Source organism: Triticum urartu, chromosome 6 (genome assembly GCF_003073215.2).
Source record: "Triticum urartu cultivar G1812 chromosome 6, Tu2.1, whole genome shotgun sequence".
Lineage (NCBI taxonomy): Eukaryota > Viridiplantae > Streptophyta > Magnoliopsida > Poales > Poaceae > Triticum > Triticum urartu.
The window spans coordinates 97412243-97430687 of NC_053027.1; the positions used below are offsets into that span (position 1 = coordinate 97412243).

An 18445-nucleotide genomic window follows, 5' to 3' on the forward strand; every position below is an offset into this window, starting at 1 on the left:
GTGTTTTCAAAGATTAAGATCCTGAAAAAAGATAAAATAACCAAATGGGAAGCCCTTAGTGCGGTTTAGGCCGCATTTTGGGGCGTGCCGCAGTTGTGCCCCCCTCCCCACCTGTGCCCATGGTATTTTTAATGCATAATTATGTACGTGCGGCACGAATATCGTCGTTGGGCTGGAATTGGGGTGGCCGCCGTATTGCTATGCGAGCTCATATCGCGCCAGGTAGTCTATTTGCTGATTGCCCCGAGCGCGCTTGAAGGTGTCCGGGCTTTGAAACGCCGAACTCGTTGATTGCCTTGAGAGGCTGCTTTGCGCTTCTGCTGCGAGGGCCGCGGTGTGCTCCTCTGTTCGGAGGGAGCTCTCTGTGTTTCCATTGACTGTAATAACTCTGCGGGGTCCTGGCATCTTGAGCTTGAGGTATGCATAATGCGGTACCACATTGAATCTAGCAAATGTGGTTCGCCCGAGCAGCGCGTGATAACCATTGCGGAACGGGACTATATCGAAGATTAACTCTTCGCTTCGGAAGTTACCCGGGGATCCGAAGACCACTTCCAGTGTAATTGAGCATGTGCAATGGGCCTCTACGCCTAGAATAACGCCCTTAAAGGTCGTTTTTGTGGGTTTGATCCTTGAGGGGTCTATACCCATTTTGCGCACTGTGTCCTGATAAAGAAGGTTCAGGCTGCTGCCGCCGTCCATAAGGACTCGAGTGAGGTAAAATCCGTTGATGATTGGGTCTAGGACCAGTGCGGGAAATCCTCCATGATGGATACTAGTGGGGTGGTCCCTGCGATCGAAGGTGATCGGGCAGGAGGTCCAAGGGTTGAACTTTGGGGCGACTGGCTCCAACGCATATACGTCCCTGAGCGCACGCTTCCGCTCCCTCTTGGGGATGTGGGTTGCGTATATCATGTTCACCGTCCGCACTTGCGGGGGAAACCTCTTCTGTCCTGCAGTGTGCGGCTGCCGGGGTTCCTCCTCGTCATCGCTATGCGGCCCCTTGTCCTTGTTTTCGGCAATTTAACTTGCCGGACTGCTTGAACACCCAACAATCCCTGTTGGTGTGATTGGCTGGCTTGTCTGGGGTGCCGTGTATTTTACACGAGCGATCGAGTATACGGTCCAAGCTAGACGGACCCGGCGTACTTTGTTTGAATGGCTTTTTCCGCTGACCGGGTTTAGAGCCTTTGAATCTGGCATTGACTACTGTATCCTCGGTATTATCACTGTTAATGCGGCGCTTATGTTTGTTGCAACGTGACCTGCTATTGCCGTCCTTGGTATCCGAAGTACCATGGTTCTTTGATATGTTATTACTGCGAGCCAGCCAGCTGTCTTCTCCCGCACAAAAGCAGGTCATGAGTGTCGTGAGGGCTGCCATAGATTTCTGCTTTTCCTGACCAAGGTGCCAGGCTAGCCATTCGTCGCGGATGTTGTGTTTGAAAGCCGCTAGGGCCTCTGCATCTGGGCAGTCAACAATTTGATTTTTCTTTGTTAGGAACCGAGTCCAGAATTGCCTGGCCGATTCTTCTAGCTGCTGAATTATGTGGCTCAAGTCATCGGCATCTGGTGGCCGCACATAAGTTCCCTGAAAGTTGTCGAGGAATGCGGCTTCCAGATCTTCCCAACAGCTTATGGACTCTGCTGGCAAGTTGTTAAGCCAATGCCGCGCTGGTCCCTTGAGCTTTAGTGGGAGGCATTTGATGGCGTGTAAGTCATCACCGCGGGCCATGTGGATGTGGAGGAGGAAATCCTCGATCCATACTGCGGGATCTTTTGTGCCGTCGTATGATTCAATATTTACAGGTTTGAAACCTTCTGGGATTTGATGATCCATTACTTCATCTGTGAAGCATAAGGGGCGTGCGGCGCCTCTGTATTGGGCTATATCGCGATGCAGCTCGAATGGGTCTTGCCCGATGTGTTTGGCCCGGCCGGATTTACTTGTACTGTATCCGGCGTGACGTTTATCATCTCGCATAGTGGCGCGCCCTCATGATCCGTAGATCGATCTTGCATGCTTTGCATTGTCCTCCAATATGTCTCGCAGGTCTGGCATATCTCCCCATGCCTTTTTATTTGAATGGCGTCGGGGTGCAGGCTGAGTTTTTGGCTGGAATGCCTCTCTATCGCGGCCACAAGGTGGCCGATCAGCCGTGTCATACACTTCTTCCTCCAGTCGGGGTAGCAACCTGCATTTTGGGTAACTCTTGGAGGGGTGCTCGAGTTTATATTCCTCGGCCGCGAGGACTTCAGTCCATCTATCAGCTAGCACATCTTGATCAGCTTGAAGCTGCTACTGCTTTTTCTTAAGGCTATTTGCCATGGCTATAAGCCGGCGTTTGAAGCGCTCTTGTTCGACAGGATCCTCTGGCACGGCGAATTCGTCGTCGCCGAGGCTTGCCTCATCTTCGGAGGGGGGCATGTAATTATCATCCTCCGCCTCTCCATCTGTCGCTCTCTCAGGAGGGCTGGCTCTTCCATCCTCCTGCTCTAAATCTTGCTGGAGGGGATTGTTGTTGTCTTCGGCACTATCCGAAGTGTTATTATCTCCTGTGCTGGTATCACCACTTTTGCTTTGGCGGGACTTAGAGCAGCGTCGCTAACGTTGCCGCTTGGGTTGCTTCTTGGAGGGGTCATCCTCCGCTATCTCGTTGCCATTGCCTTCTTTGGGTGTGTCCACCATGTATATATCGTATGATGAGGTGGTTGTCTAGTGCCCCATGGGCAGTGGTTCCTCTTCGTCTCCCGCATCATCGTCCATACCGTCGATGTCTTCGGAGTCGAAGTCGAGCATGTCGGTTAAATCATTGACAGTGGCTACATAGTGGGTGGTGGGTGGGCATCGAATTTCTTCGTCGTCCGCATCCCAATCCTGTTGGCCATAATCCGGCCAGGGCTCTCCTGACAAAGAGAGAGACCTTAGTGAATTTAGAATGTCGCCAAAGGGCGAGTGCTGAAAGATATCTGCAGCGGTGAATTCCATAATCGGCGCCCAATCGGATTCGACTGGCAGGGGCGCGGGTGGTTCGGAGTCAGAAAAAGGGTCTGGCACATTGGTGTCACGGGCTGCGCAGAGGATTATGCTGGTGTTTGGCTCGATCGCCGTTGAGACTGCAACCCCTGAGGCGGTGTTTAACCACCCGTCCTCGATTGGCGCAGTTGGCTCCGAGCTAAGGGTCGGGGCTGATGCGGGCGCGGCCTCTAGGGTACTGTTCGGCGGCAGAGCTAGGTCATACCCACCGCGACAGTGCGGCGTGCCCGGCTGTGGCTCGAATCCGTCTAAGATCAAGTCTCCGCGGATGTCGGCCGTGTAGTTCAAACTTCCAACTCTGACCTGATGGCCAGGGGCGTAGCTTTCAATCTGCTCCAGATGGCCAAGCGAATTAGCCCGCAGTGCAAAGCCGCCGAATACAAAGATCTGTCCGGGGAGAAAAGTCTCACCCTGGACCGCATCGCTACCGATGATAGTAGGAGCCATCAAGCCTAACGGCGACGACACAGAGGAACTCTCAATGAAAGCACCAATGTCGGTGTCAAAACCGACGGATCTCGGGTAGGGGGTCCCGAACTGTGCGTCTAGGCCGGATGGTAACAGGAGGCAGGGGACACGAAGTTTTACCCAGGTTCAGGCCCTCTTGATGGAGGTAAAACCCTACGTCCTGCTTGATTAATATTGATGATATGGGTAGTACAAGAGTAGATCTACCACGAGATCAGAGATGCTAAACCCTAGAAGCTAGCCTATGGTATGATTGTATGTTGTGATTGTTGTCCTACGGACTAAAACCCTTCGGTTTATATAGACACCGGAGAGGGTTAGGGTTACACAAGGTCGGTTACAAAGGAGGAGATATTCATATTTGTATTGCCTAGCTTGCCTTCCACGCCAAGTAGAGTCCCATCCGGACACGAGACGAAGTCTTCAATCTTGTATCTTCATAGTCTAACAGTCCGGCCAATGGAGATAGTCCGGCTGTCCGGAGACCCCCTAATCCAGGACTCCCTCGACAACGCTAACCCTAACTAGGAGGAGGGGGAGTAGTATATATAGTCTAAGCCACGAAGGGGTAAGTGGGAAAGGGATACATGGGCCTCTGGCCCAACTCTGCGCGTAGGCAGGCGCCGGATGTCCGGGCTGGGGGCCGGATGTCCGGCCGTTCATGAGACGCCGGATGTCCGGGGCACTGGCCGGATGTCCAGCCTAGAACATGCTGTTTTGCTCTTCTCTGGATAGCCGTTGTCCGGATTTCCGGGGCGATGCCGGATGTCCGTCCTATTGACAGGCGCCGGATGTCCGGGGGTCGCCCGGATGTCCGGCTGCTGAAGCTCTTCTGCGCATGCGCCGGATGTCCGGCCTCTGGCCAGGATATCCGGCCACTGTAGCTTCCGGCAGCTCCGTTTCTTCCGTCTCCGCTTCCAGGCTTACCTCGCGGATGGTGTAGTTGTTCCTTGGCTCTTGCACTCCTCCTCATCGTCCGTAGTGTTCCGACAATAGCTATGAATGCACACGAGTGGAGTGTCAAGTAGTATACCATCCTCGAAGGTGTCAAGTGAGCACGTGTAAAGGAGATGATTCACCTTTGGGTATGTGAAGTAGATGTCACACATGTCACTCGCCGAAGGACTCTTGACATGGTGATGTCCATAGGATGCTCCACATCATCTCCCCTCCCTTGGGAAAGATCTGACCTCGGATCAAAAACCAAATCACCATGGGAAAGAGATGGCTTCACCGTGTAGAAGTGGACGTTCACCAAGTACTTGTCATCTTGAAGCTCGAAATGGGCACTCTCCACTGTGGCACCATCTTGTGGTTCCTTCAAAAGGAGTAAGGACAACAAACACTTGGAAAAACAAATGTGGTTAGCGTTAGTGCAAAACCAAGCATTCAAGAGATGAGTGACCAAACAAGTGTCGTCATCATGCAAAGCATATGGTGTGACAAGGGATTGTGACATGGCATGTAAGCATATCAATCGAGCACAAGCAAAGATATCATGGGGACAAGCATGTAAATGTGAGGTAGTGATGCAAATATGTGTAACAAAAGAATAAGCATCTACCTCAAAGTCATAGCAAGCATGGGCAAAGCGCTCAATGAAAGGTCTATGGTAGGCATAAAAATCATTCACAGCACCAAATAAAATGAAGTGTCTAAACACATGGGTCAAGTGCAAGACAATCCAAGCATAATGTACATGGGGTGTAGTGAATATCGTGTGGCACTCAACACAATAAAGATTAGATGCCACATAATTTCAACCTCCTGTTGATTCAGTTGCACCGGGTGGGTGTTATTATTTTGTGTAAGAAAAAATGTAGCTGTCATCAGATAAGTTGTAAAAATGTTCAGCCTTGCTTTAAGTCAAACCCAACTAACCCCTATTATATAGGTGATGTCGCTGTTGTGGGTAGGTGTGCATAGCTTAAAAATTATCCTTCTTATGTGTGTATTGCAGATAATACTAGGCAATAATGACACATCACTGACTACACGGAATTAGGAAAGCTAGGGCAAGATTCTGGGGGAATCATGCAACCAAGCCAGCTTGCATGGCACGCATCCTGCCAATACGAGCGAAGGGGTGCCAGATGCCGAAAAGAACTAGGTTTGAGCAGCATTAACAATCTAAGAAAGGCCATATGACGATAGCTACAACACACCATTCAATCAATCAACAACACTTAGGTAGTGGCAGTGGATCTAGGAGACCAGGGTAGTGGCAATGCTTTCCCTTGACTCTTTGGCAAACTGCACACTCCTGTAGAAAAGTTTCAATCTCCTCGTCTGGCGCCAATAAAATAGCTTTTTTACCCTTTGATAGGTAGCCACAATGCCTGAATGGCCTCCTATGGGAGAGTTGTGATCCACATCTTCTCTAAATCAACCCTGACATCGATGATGGAATTTAATTGCAAAACTGATACGATAAGAGGTCAGACTAAGATTAACAAACCAGTTTGTGCTTGGAAGTCAGACTCGTGAATAAATTAGTGGATATGCAATAGCAGCTAATCTTTGACCAGATTTTCTTGTCATCACGATGACCAGAAGGGATGAAATGAGACAGAGACCAGAGCAGGTTGCTCCTTTCCTCTCTTGTTTTTTCTTTAAGAGAAACTAGTACTTTAGCCTGGCAGACCAAAGCTTACGCTTGTGGTTTACAGGCTAATTTCTAGTCGCTCACATAGGTAGTGATTTCACATACCTTTCTTTGGGCTGACTATTGTGCTACTAGTCTCCTTGCCAACAACAGACAATCCTAGGCCCATTTCTTTTCCTTTTCTTGAGTGCGACTTGAAAGAGGATCAAATAAAATGGAGACATGAGCTGCCTGTTCCATTCCTCTCGTGATCTTCACCAGCCCATTGGTTCCCTTGCTAGCTTCTTCAGAAAGCCATGCGGTCACACCATTGCCCAAACAGCAGCAGATTCCCCTTGCCTTTTCTAGGATTGGCTCTCGTGCTGCTGATATCCTTGGCCCCTCCGACCAGCTCCTGCACGGAGCAGGAGAAGAGCTCCCTCCTCCAGCTCCTTGCTGGGTTCTCGCAGGATGGCGGCCTCGGGTCATCATGGCGGAACGATACGGACTGCTGCACTTGGGAAGGGATCACCTGCAGCCCCAACAGGACGGTCAGTGATGTTTTCTTGGCCTCTCGAGGCCTCGAGGGGTCCATCTCGCAGTTCCTTGGAAATCTCACAGGCTTATTGCGCCTCAACCTGTCGTGCAACTCACTGTCCGGTGGCTTGCCGCTGGAATTGGTGTCATCCAGCAGCATCACTGTCCTTGATGTCAGTTTCAACCGCCTGACAGGAGCCCTGAGCGAGCTGCCATCTTCAACCCCTGCATGGCCTCTGCAGGTACTGAACATCTCAAGCAACTTGTTTACCGGAAGGTTTCCATCCACAACATGGGAGGTGATGAAGAGCCTGGTCGTGCTCAATGCCAGCACCAATAGTTTTACTGGGCAGCTACCAACTACACTCTGTCTCAGCGCACCATCTTTTTCTGTGCTTGAACTCAGTATTAACGAATTCAGTGGAAATATTCCTCATGGACTCGGTAATTGCTCCATGCTGAAATTGCTAAGCGCTGGCTATAACAACCTCAGTGGAACTCTTCCAAATGAGGTCTTCAAAGTTACATCATTAGAGCACCTCTCTTTACCTAATAATTGGTTAGAAGGAGCACTCAATGGCATCACCAAGCTCACAAATTTGGTCACCCTTGATCTTGGGGGCAACAAGATCAACGGCAATATACCGGATGCCATAGGCAAGCTGAAGAGTTTGGAGGTGCTGCATTTGGAACAAAACCACATGTCAGGGGAGCTTCCATCAGCATTGATCAACTGTACACATCTCACAACAATTATCTTAAAGGGCAACCAATTTCACGGAGAACTTACCAAGGTCAACTTCTCAAACTTGCCCAATCTAAAAAAGTTAGATCTCCTGCACAATAACTTCATCGGCAACATTCCAGAAAGCTTATACTCGTGCAGCAAGCTGACTGCACTACGGCTCTCCAGCAATCATTTCCATGGCCAACTGTCAGAAAAGATAGGTAATCTGAAGTCCCTCTCATTTCTACCACTCGCTAACCTCTCCCTTACAAATATCACAAGAACACTTCAGATCCTTGGGGGATCCAGGAGCCTGACCACCCTTCTTATTGGGTCCAACTTCCTGCATGAGACCATGCCAGAGGATAACGGCATTAATGGTTTTGAGAATCTTCAGGTTCTTTCTATGAGTGATTGTTCATTGTCTCGAACAATACCTGATTGGTTATCCAAGCTCACAAATTTGAGGGTGCTATTTTTGCAAAGCAATCAGCTAACTGGACCAATACCTGAATGGATCAGTAGCCTGAACTTGCTCTTGTATCTAGACATATCAAACAACAGCTTTACAGGTGAAATTTCAACTGCCTTAATGGAGATGCCAATGCTAAAATCAGACAAGACTGCACCAAAGGTCTTCTTTGAACTGCCTGTGTATCTTTTCAGTCCATTTATCCAATACCTCAAACCTGGTGCTTTTCCAAAAGTGCTTAATCTAGCCATCAATAAATTCACTGGTGTGATCCCAGGGGAGATCGGTCAACTAAGAGCGCTCGTTTCACTTAATTTGAGCTCCAACAAATTATCAGGAGAGATCCCACAACCAATCTGCACCCTCACAAATCTGCAGATGCTCGACATGTCCAGCAATCATCTTACTGGTACAATTCCGGCCGCACTAAACAATCTGCACTTTCTTTTCAAATTCAATGTTTCTAATAATGACCTCGAAGGCCCTATTCCAACCGCAGGCCAACTTAGCACGTTTCCAGATTCTAGCTTTGATGAAAACCCAAAATTGTGTGGTCCTTCGATTGTAAACCATTGCGGTTCAGCGGAAGCAAGTCCAGAGTCCATCAACTCCAGAGAAGAGATTGGCAGTAAGGTCATCTTTGCAATCGCCTTTGGTGCTTTCTTTGCAGTAGGAGTCATATATGATCATATGGTCTTAGCCGGATATTTTGGCTAAAACCTTGTAACTGTTATCACTGCCCAAACCGTTACATGATTTCAAGTGGTTCCCAGTTCAGCAAGACCATGTCAGTGGCTCCAGCCCCAGCAAGAACAACATCTCTTGTAAACCTGCTATCGTCAGTTAGTGACGTTCATCGTTGTACTCCATTTAGCAGAAACATGATTAACGAGTGAGCAATGTCAACAGTGTGTAAGCATATTATTATTGTGGAATGTGTAACTATTTGGTCAGTATTTACTTTGATACATACGCATACAGTGATGAATGTTTCTCTTGGAGAAAGTTGACTAGAGGAGGACACATAATAAGCAAAAGCAATCTGCAGTCTGGCACACTCAAATCTGTAACTATTTGCAGTCTAGCAATCTGTAACTCCAAGTCTCCAACCCAGGATCGCAAGTATCCACAGAAAATAACACTGGCGCTGAGAGAAAATTCAGAAATGTCAACAAAGCTAGCACTACAATGTGGCACGAATTAAGCACCTGCTCCGTGGTTTCTACAATATACCTCGGCAAAGGGCTCACGTCACGTTCGGCCTTGGTCGAATCTCCGGTCCCCTGCCTGCCTGGCCTCCTCGGACCAGCTGAGGCGGGAGGCGAACCGCCGCACGCCGCCGTAAAGGGTCGCCGCGTGGACGGATTTGAACTTAAAACGAGACTAGCGAACAATTGAACATCAACCAGGCGCCCAAGTATTATTTTTTCCTCGGACTTCCTTTTTTTCAGATATATACCTTCTGAGTGCGCGACACTGGACCTGTTTCCTAGCCTCCGGTGTCCGTCCTCCAGCGAGCTTAGCGAACTCGGAGCAGCCGGCCCACCGCCACGCGGGGTCGCCGGGAGTCGCCGCATCCCCCTCGCCAGAGAGCTCCGGGAGGGGGAGGCTTGGTTCGATTTCTGCCTGGCCTCTGGCCACCAGAAGTGGGAGTGCGGCGGTGCGGCGGTCCTCGGGACGCCGGCGCATTGAGTTGGGCAGGACTCGACGTTGGGCCGTACGGGGGGCAGTATTTGGGTTAGCTTATAGATAACAGTTTGGGCTGGCTTCATCTTGGGCTTCAAATTGGGTGGGCTTAGGGATGTTACAGTGCCTAGAAAAAGATAAAATTGTACATGCTCCTTTTTTGTGGGAAAGGAACTTTCATTACTCAAATAGGATGATTACAATCAGCAGCTACAATGCTAGCAATATCCTCTAGGGTATTGCCAACCCAGCATAGAAATATCCAGCCAGCATACAGTACGATGTTGTAGGAGTGTGACTAACAACATTTGCATGGCGACTTATCTTAGCTAAGCTTATTGTACATATTCCTATTGGTCGTCCACAAATGATCAATTCTGATTTCTAAAAAAATGATCAGTTTCTGACAAAAAAAATTTCTGCCCCCAAAAAATGCTTGCAAGATTTGCAAATAGTGCTAGTGTTTTGAGTATACACATATTAATTATTTTAATTTAATTTTAAACTAATGAAGTGGGTTCCAAGATATGACACAAGTGGGCATTTACACGCAATGATATACACCCCTATAAATATTAAGTGTAAAATGATATGCACCCCAAATGTATATACGATTGGTTGCCTTGTAATTAGCCGAGCCGAGCTAGAGAGAAGTTGGTATGAACTTCTGCAAGTTAACCTAGACTAACTTAATTGTACATATCTTAACCTAGAGACCACATATGTGCATGTAGAAGTAAAAAATAATAATTTAGAATTTTAGTTGATGTCTTGTGTTTCCAGCCAGTTGTTTAGCTGAGAGATTGACGACTCTACTAACAAAAAATGCCAACTATCACAATAGATATTGGCAAAGCATGACACTCTCAAGTGAGCTACTCAAGTGAGCTCAATCCAAATCCAAATGTGAATAATAAACAACACTGGAGTACGTAAACACTATGATTATCACAAAACTTGATTCTGAACTACAACACTGTAGGTAATGTGTTTCCCTTTTAACTTACGTACTACCTAGAAAAAGAACACATGCCCACCAAATTACATTTCTTTTCAATAACCTTTTAGAAGTTATACTGATAGGTGTTCTGATCGGTAAGTAATATTAAATATAATAAATTCAGTTGCGGTCAATTGAAGTTGAGAGAATAAGCTAAATAATTTTTACTCTACTTTTTCATACTGAAATCGCCTTTAACCACCCTTATTCCATGTGTAAAAGGTTCATCTCTCTACTCGAGATCTACTTTCCCCATCTGAAGTTCATCTTCACCCGTTTGGTTGTTTTGGGGTTATGTCTGATGAGATTGTAATCTTCGAAGAAAACAACACATGTCACTGGAGATTTGGAACTAGATGTCTGATGCATAGATTAATTATTATATTTGTCTAAATGGGTTGGCCCACAGGTTAAAGGTCATACATGTATTTAACCATGCATTAACCTTTCTAAGGCCATAAACCAAAAGAAGAGGTACACCTCTTTGTCTAACCCACAAGATTTGCTTTTCTTTAGCATGGTGGGATGTATGAGGGAGACCATGTCACCGAAAAATGCTTTGACTTTTTTTTTGCGGAGACCCTACCTCTTTTTTTTATAGGTAGCGGGAACCCTACATCTTTGTCTAACCCACACTATTTGAACCTCAGTCTTGCTGCATAATTGCTAAAGGCTTACTCTTACTCGTTGGAACCACTATACTTGCGACCATGTCAAAGGCGATCTGCTATGCTCACAGACACATACCCATCAACTGACAATTTGAAGGGTCCGCCTATAGATGCTCTAAGCGTTCATAGACACATGCCCATCAGCTTACGATCTTCTCCTTCCAAGTGGGGAACCGTGACTCTGTGAGGTGGACTTTTTGTACAAAGCAATAAGAATTTGAGGTGGGCTTTTTGTACAAAGCAATAAGAATTCGAGACCTCCACAAAGTCGTAAAGTGGTACGCGTTCAGTTGCAATCTTCAAAGTCTGTTGTCATGCTTCTGTATGTCATAATAAACAGAATAATTTGTAAGAGAAGATTGCATCTGAAGTAGGAGCAAACCTTAATAGCATCGACGCTGTATTTAATATGAAATGTTATTACCCACATGTACAATGATCCATGACATATATGCATTCCCATTGAAATATAATGACACTCTACTTGACACGAAATATTATAGCCACTCAACTACGAGTGAGACACCGGTAGTCAACACTCGACTTAACACGGCATATTATTAGCAACTCAGAAAAAAAATTAGGTGGCATCAAAATGACATCACCAAAAATTTCAAACAGAAATATTCAACAAAACCGACAGAATCCGAATGGACAGCTCTTGTTTTTTTTATTTAGGAAATGGTAGTTTAGCATGCTTTCAGGATGGACAGTTTCAGGAAACTGTCAAACAAAAATATTCAGAATGGGCAGTTCCACCACAACACCATGCAGCAACTGTTTTTCATACAGCAGGTACACCAAGAAATTTCACATGCCTTCACTTGGCTTGGCTCTCGTGCTGCTGGTCTCTTTGGTCTCTCCGACCAGCTCCTGCACTGAGCAGGAGAAGAGCTCCCTTCTCCAGCTCCTCGTCGGGCTCTCGCAGGACGGCGGCCTCACGACGTCGTGGCGGCACGACACCGACTGCTGCACATGGGAAGGGATCACCTGCAATCAAGATAGGAAGGTCACTGATGTTTCGTTGGCTTCTCGAGGCCTCGAGGGGCCCATCTCGCCGTTCCTTGGCAACCTCACCGGACTTATGTGCCTCAACCTTTCCCGGAACTTGCTGTCTGGTGGCATGCCACTGGAATTAGTGTCATCCAGCAGCATCCTTCTTCTTGACATCAGCTTCAACCGCCTCACAGGAGGCCTGAGCAAGCTGCCATCTTCAACCCCTGCACGGCCTCTGCAGGTACTCAACATCTCAAGCAACTGGCTTACAGGCATACTACCATCCACAACATGGGAGGTGATGAAGAGCCTGGTCGTTCTTAATGCTAGTTCCAACAGATTTACTGGTCAGATACCAACTACACCATGTGTTAGCGCGCCATCTTTTGCTGTGCTTGAGCTCAGTTTCAACCAACTCAGTGGGAACATCCCTCCAGGACTCAGTAATTGCTCGGTGCTGAAATTGCTTGGTGTTGGCTACAACAACCTCAATGGTACACTTCCAGATGAACTCTTCAACGTAACCTCGTTAGAGCACCTCTCGTTGCCTAGCAATAGGTTAGAAGGAGCTCTCGATGGCATTAGCAAGCTCACAAATCTGGTCATCCTTGATCTTGGCAGGAATGAGCTCAGCGCCAATATTCCAGAGTCTATAGGTGATCTGAAGAGATTGGAGGAGCTGTATTTGGAACACAACAACATGTCAGGGGAGCTGCCAGCAGCTCTAGGCAACTGCCAAATCTTGTAACAATTGACTTCAAGGCAAACCAATTTAGTGGGGAACTTACCAAGGTCAACTTCGCAAGTCTGTCCAATCTAAAAAAACTAGATCTTCTTTCCAATAACTTCACCGGCATAGTTCCAGAAAGCATATACTCCTGCAGCAAGCTGACTGCACTACGGCTATCTTACAATCCTTTCCATGGTCAATTGTCAGGAAAATTATTCAATATGAAGTCCCTCTTATTCCTATCACTTGCTAATAACTCTCTCACAAATATCACAAGAACACTTCAGATGCTTAGCAGTTCCAGGAGCCTCACCACCCTTTATATTGGGTGCAACTTCCTGCATGAGACCATGCCAGAGGATGTCAGCATTGATGGTTTTCAGAATCTCCAGGTTCTTTATATAAATCATTGTTCATTGTATGGAAAAATACCTGATTGGTTATCAAAGCTACTGAATTTGGGGATGCTATTTTTGCAAGGCAATCAACTAACTGGACCGATACCTGAATGGATCAGCAGCCTAAATTTTCTCTTCTCTCTAGATATATCAAACAACAGCCTTACAGGGGAAATTCCAAGGGCCTTAATGGAGATGCCAATGCTAGAATCAGATAATACTGCACCAAAGGTATTCTTTGAGCTGCCTGTTTGGAACAAGAACCAATTTCTGCAATACCTCACGCCCAGTGCTTTTCCTAAAGAGCTTAATCTAGCCATGAATAATTTCACTGGTATGATTCCGGCAGAGATCGGTAGGTTACAAGGACTATTTTCACTTAACTTGAGCTCCAACAGATTATCTGGAGAGATACCAGAACAGATCTGCAATCTCACGAACCTGCAGATGCTCGACTTGTCTGGTAATCATCTCACTGGTAAGATTCCAGCTGCATTGAACAATCTGCACTTCCTTTCCAGATTCAACATTTCTAATAATGACCTAGAAGGCCCTATTCCAAACATGGGCCAGGTCAGCACGTTTCCGGATTCTAGCTTTGGTGGAAACCCAAAACTGTGTGGACCTATGGTTGCAAACCATTGTGGTTCGGCAGAAGCGAGTCCAGTTTCCATTGACCCCATAAAACAGATTGGTAGTGAAGCCATCATCTTTATGACCGCCTTTGGTGTTTTCTTTGGAGTAGGAGTCCTATATGATCAGAAAGTCTTAGCTAGACATTTTGGCTGAAACCATGTAACCGTTATCACAGTTCACAAATGGTTAATATTTGTAAATATTGAGTATAGAATATAAGAACATTTGACTCTGCAGTCCAGCAAAGAAAATCTACAGGGAAAGCACACAAGAGGCACTCCAATGATAACTTATCACAAAAATGTCATTTTTCGTCTCCTTTGTAGCCTCTCCTGCCTAAAGCTGATTAGGTAAAGGACATTTCTTTCCATTCTCTCCTAGCTAAAGCTGATTTAGTAAGAATACTTTTCTTTAGTGATAACCAGAAATAAATCTTGATTTTCAGAAGTACTCTAGCACTTATATTAGAGTCAGATGTTTAAATTGGCATGTGTAAAGAGCAAACCAGAAGCCTTGCCAATCAGACCAACTTTGTGTCCCTGTTGTTGTCAAGTACACTCCTGGTGCAGGCTGACTTCATTTCTTCCTACATAAGTAGGGTGTCTCGCCCAAAAGCATCCTCTTGCACTGCTAAAGTAAATAAGTTAGATATAGACACCATGGAACCACTAATTTCAGAACAATCATGTACTGTTTCATGTCAGAATTACTGATTCTCCCATGAGCTAACAGCATGGTGCATAAGAAAGCAAGTTGGCACAAAATTCTATTTTCAATTGCGAATATGCATCAAGAAGATCATGTGACGGTAGATGTTATGACCGGCATATTAGGGGTTTAGCCCAGTGGGTTGTGGCCCAAGTTATCTTATCATTATTAGGGGCTTAGCCCAATTATCTTATCGTTATTAGGATCGTTTGCTTAGGAGTCAAGTAAACCTCTATATAAGTAGAGGAGATGTATCAATCTAATCAAGCAAGAAGCAATCATTATTTGCTCAGCTTCCCGAAGGGAGCCGGGAACCCTAGCCGCCTCTTGCGCCGCCGCCTCTTCTTCATCGCGCCACGGCGCCCCGCCGCCGGCAGCCGCGATCGCATCTCCGTCAACCCTCCCCCTTCCCGTACAACCTACGCCCAAGACCAGGTAGGATCCTAGCTCCTACCAATTTGGTATCAGGTAGCTCGGTTCCAATCATGTCTGCACCACCACCCAACCCGCCGCTGCCCGTCACCACCGCGCCGATGCCTCTCCCCACCCCGCCGCTGGCCTCCACCGGCCAGACGCCGCCGCCCTCCACCGCGCCGCCCGTCGCCATCTACTCGCCGGCGGAGATGACCGGGGTCCTCAACGACCTCGTCACCGCCGTCCAGGGCATACGCCTCTACCTAGCAGGGCGGCAGCCGCCGCCCTTGCAGCCGGCCGCCGCGACTGGGCCAGCCGCCTTGCCCTGGTACGCGCCCACCACGGCGCCGATCAGGCCTCTACACCACCACTGGCCCGGTCAGCCGCCGCCCGCTGTCGCCCCCCACTGGCCGCAATGGCCGGCTCAGGCGATCGCCGCGCCCCCGACGCCTCCCGGGTTCGGGCAGCCGCAGCCCCAGCTGCCGGCCCCACCTCCGCCCGTCGTTGCCCCTCAATGGCCACAGTGGCCGGCCCCGGCCTTCGCTGCGGCCCTGACGCTTCCCGGGTCCGGGCAGCCGCAGCCCCAGCCGCCGGCCCCACCGCCGCCCGCTGCCGCGCCTCAATGGCCACAGTGGCCGGTCCCGGCCCTCGCTGCACCCCCCACGCCACCCGGGTCTGTACTGCCGCAGGCCGCAGCTGCCGGCCCCGCCCCCGCCCAACACGGGGCCCGGGTCACCCACGCAGGGAGGCGTACCGATCCAGCAAGTGCGCTTCCCGCCGTCACTGTCCCCAATACCGGCCTGGTTGACTGGATCATCGTCGCCACCCATCTACACGTTGGCTGGAGACCCGCCGGTACCCACTCTACAGTTCAGCGACCCCTCCGGCTCGGCGGGGCACTCCACAGGCCGCGGCCATGCTGACCGGGCGCCCCAATCCTCGCTGCTTCGCACCTCCGAGCCAGTCGGCCACGGCGCTCCGACTCAGACGTGTCCGCGGTTTGCCAAACTGGACTTCGCCACTTATGATGGCACGGAGGACCCCCTCAACTGACTCAACCAGTGCGAGCAGTTCTTTCGCGGGCAGCGCACCCTCGCCTCGGAGCGTACCTGGCTTGCCTCTTACCACCTCCGCGGCGCGACACAGACCTGGTACTACGCCCTCGAGCAGGACGAGGGCAGCATGCCCCCTTGGGAGCGCTTCCGCGAGCTCTGCCTCCTTCGTTTTGGGCCACCGATCCGCGGAAGCCGCCTGGCAAAGCTAGGCCGCCTCCCCTTCACATCCACGGTTCAAGACTTCGCCGACCGTTTCCAGGCCCTGGCATGCCACGCGTCGGGCGCGACGGCGCAGCAGCGGGCTGACCTCTTCGTCGGTGGACTTTCGGATCACATCCACGTGGACGTGGAGCTTTGGGGACCCCAGGATCTCCAAATGGCCATGTACTACGCCCGCGCGTTCGAGTGCCGCGCGGTGGCCATCCAAAAGGAATCACCATCCCGAGCCGCTGGGTCGCTACCCTGGCCGGATGTTCCCACGTAGGGTCGGCCTGCTCAGCCTTCCGCAGCACCCCTCGCAGCGACCGCGGCGCGCCCGTTCCGCCGGCTCACCTCGGCCGAGCTACTCGAGCGTCGCCGCCAAGGGTTGTGCTTCAACTGCGATGAGCCCTACACGCCCGGCCACGTCTGCCCGTGACTCTTCTACCTGGAGGCTGCAAACTACATTCCGGAGGACGCCGTCGCCGCCGACCTGGCCGCCCCAGCTGTCGCGAAGGTGTTTGACGCTGGTTGATCACCCCGAGGAGTTCAGCAAGCGCTTCCCCACCTTACAGCTCGAGGACGAGCTGTTTGTGCAGGCGGGGAGAAGTATTATGACCGGCATATTAGGGGTTTAGCCCAGTGGGTTGTCGCCCAAGTTATCTTATCATTATTAGGGGCTTAGCCCAATTATCTTATCGTTATTACGATCGTTTGCTTAGGAGTCAAGTAAACCTCTCTATATAAGGAGAGGAGATGTATCAATCTAATCAAGCAAGAAGCAATCATTATTCGCTCGACTTCCGAAGGGAGCCGGGAACCCTAGCCGCCTCTTGCGCTGCCGCCGCCTCTTCTTCATCGCGCCATGGCGCCCCACCGCCGGCAGCCGCGATCGCATCTCCGTCAACCCTCCCCCTTCCCGTACAACCTACGCCCTAGACCAGGTAGGATCCTAGCTCCTACCAGCAGATGTACCATGATAAAAGAATGCAAATATATTCTAGGCATGAATAATACAACAGGTTGAAAAATGTCTAGCACAGGTAGCATAGTATAGCAGGGGAAGGTATAAAAGGGTGCATCGGGAGATCAGACCATCCTTGAATTACATAGGAAGGCATTTATTTTTTGCGAGAAACATAGGAAGGTGCTTATTCTAGTAGAAAGCCAATGGCGTTAAACTGGTTTGTCATTGTCAATGTTAATCACTTCCTAGTATTATCAGCCAAATATGTCAGCTATCTATGCACTTAATACTCAAGGACATAAAATTATAACCCCCAAACGTGCAAGATCTGTTTTGCACAAATACGACCCCCCTAAATAGTAAGTACTAACCACGGCAGTATGTTGTTTTGATGTATGAATGCAGTTATAGAAAAGAATCATTTTTCTAGTCAGATTAGTCCAGTATAAAATTGTTGAGCGCCAAGGCCAGAAACAAATATAGGCATCACCATCTCAAATTACACATACACAAACCTCACTGTTTTTTGAACAATGACTATTCTAGACGGCTTGTTGGCCTGAGGTAGAGGCCAAAGCTTGCTTCACAACAGTCTTCCAACTGCAACCAAACTATTTTAGGCATAAAGGTTGTAAGCCTTAAAATGAAAAGGTTTGCACTTGCTCTAAGATACACTTCGTGCAATTTACTGTAAATGAGAAAAATAAAATAAAATGATTTGGAAAAAAAACTGCAACCTGAAATTTTTGCATATGCAACAATATCAATCAGCTTCAAATACAAAACAAATATCCCAGGCAAGACTATCGAAGCATGTCACATGTGTCCATAAGTAGTGGGATTTCAAGAAGGTCAAGCAAGGTACTGTGGTTGGGTGGTAATGCCTGGTTGCTCTTTCAAAATTTGGTTCGTGGACTCGAAAAACTCAGTGCAACAATACGATAAGCGGGAAAAAACAATATTGTCAAACAATCCATATCCTACTTCCAGCATGGCCTGAATCATATATGATAGCATCATATTTGGTTGGCGTAAAAGCTGCGGCAGGAGCTGGTGGCCGGAAAATTCGCCTTCCACTTGCATAATTCCATTTCGCAGTGTTAGTGTGAGAGGCATTGATTCAACAGACTTGGTGGCTGGTGGGCATGCTATTGTGGCTGT

General features: G+C 48.6%; 1 pseudogene; it reads left to right on the forward strand.

Annotated features, from left to right (window-relative positions):
* Nucleotides 1–6406: 6406 nt before the first annotated feature.
* On the forward strand, nt 6407–14645 carry LOC125516613 (annotated as a pseudogene).
* The last annotated feature ends 3800 nt before the right edge of the window (nt 14646–18445 follow it).